Below are 1,044 nucleotides of genomic sequence, written 5' to 3'. Positions count from 1 at the left end.
TAAAAAAAAAAAAGATGAAGAAGCCCCTCCCGGGGAGGAGAGGGCAGCGAACGCCCGCGAACCCCCTCCCGTCGGATCCCTGACCTCCACCTGGAGGGTGGAGGGGCTGCACACATTGGGGGGGTCCCCCATGGAAATTGGGGGGTCCACGGGGACACCGGGGGGCTCGGGATGTGGCACCGGAGCGTGGCAGGTGAAGAGAGGGGATCCAGAATCTCCGGGTGGTGCAGAGAGATCAAAAACCCCCAAAATATGGGGTGAGCACTGAGCCCCCCCCTCAGCACCCTGACCTGTCACCCGTGACCCCCCGGAGGTGACATCGCACGGGGCTGTACCCCCAGTGCACCCCAACACCGCCAGGGACCCCAACCCCCAGAATTGGGGGGTGCTCCGTGCTTGCACCACCCCCCCAGCTGTAATGGGGGGGTCTCATTGGGTGGGGGGCCCTCAATGGGTGGGGGGCCGGGACCCCCAGCACCAGGGGGGATTTGGGGTCCCCATTCCCGATGCGGCACAGGGTGGGGCAGTGATGGAGTTTCAGTAGGTGGGAGAGGTCTCAATGGGTGGGGGTCCAGGATCGCCAGGCAGTGCTGAAGTGATGGGGTCTCAGTGGGTGGGGGGACCCCAAAAAACGGGTGTACCCCAGAATGGGGTGCTGCAATGATGGAGGGGCACCCCAGAAACAAGTGTAGCCCAGAATGGGGTGCTGCAGTGATGGGATCTCAGTGGGTGGGGGACCCCAAAAAACGGGTGTACCCCAGAATGGGGTGCAGAAGTGATGGAGTCTCAGTGGGTGGGGGACCCCCAGAAACAGGGGTACCCCAGTGATGTGTCTCAGTGGGTGGGGCTCTACCCCAGTGATGCAGTGATGGGATGACATTTGGGGGGCTGGGACCCCCAGCACCGGCTCTAACCCACTATGGGGTACTCAGTGATGGGGTCTCAGGGGATGGGAGGGACCCCCAGAACTGTCTGTACCCCATTGTGGTGCAGGGGTGCAGCAGGGATGGGGGGTCATTGGGGGGTGGGGGAGCTGCAGCCCCC

The sequence above is a fragment of the Malurus melanocephalus genome, unplaced genomic scaffold, assembly GCF_030028575.1.
Source record: "Malurus melanocephalus ecotype Western Australia unplaced genomic scaffold, MMel_1.1 scaffold_1810, whole genome shotgun sequence".
NCBI classification, from domain to species: domain Eukaryota; kingdom Metazoa; phylum Chordata; class Aves; order Passeriformes; family Maluridae; genus Malurus; species Malurus melanocephalus.
This window is presented reverse-complemented; position numbering follows the sequence as displayed.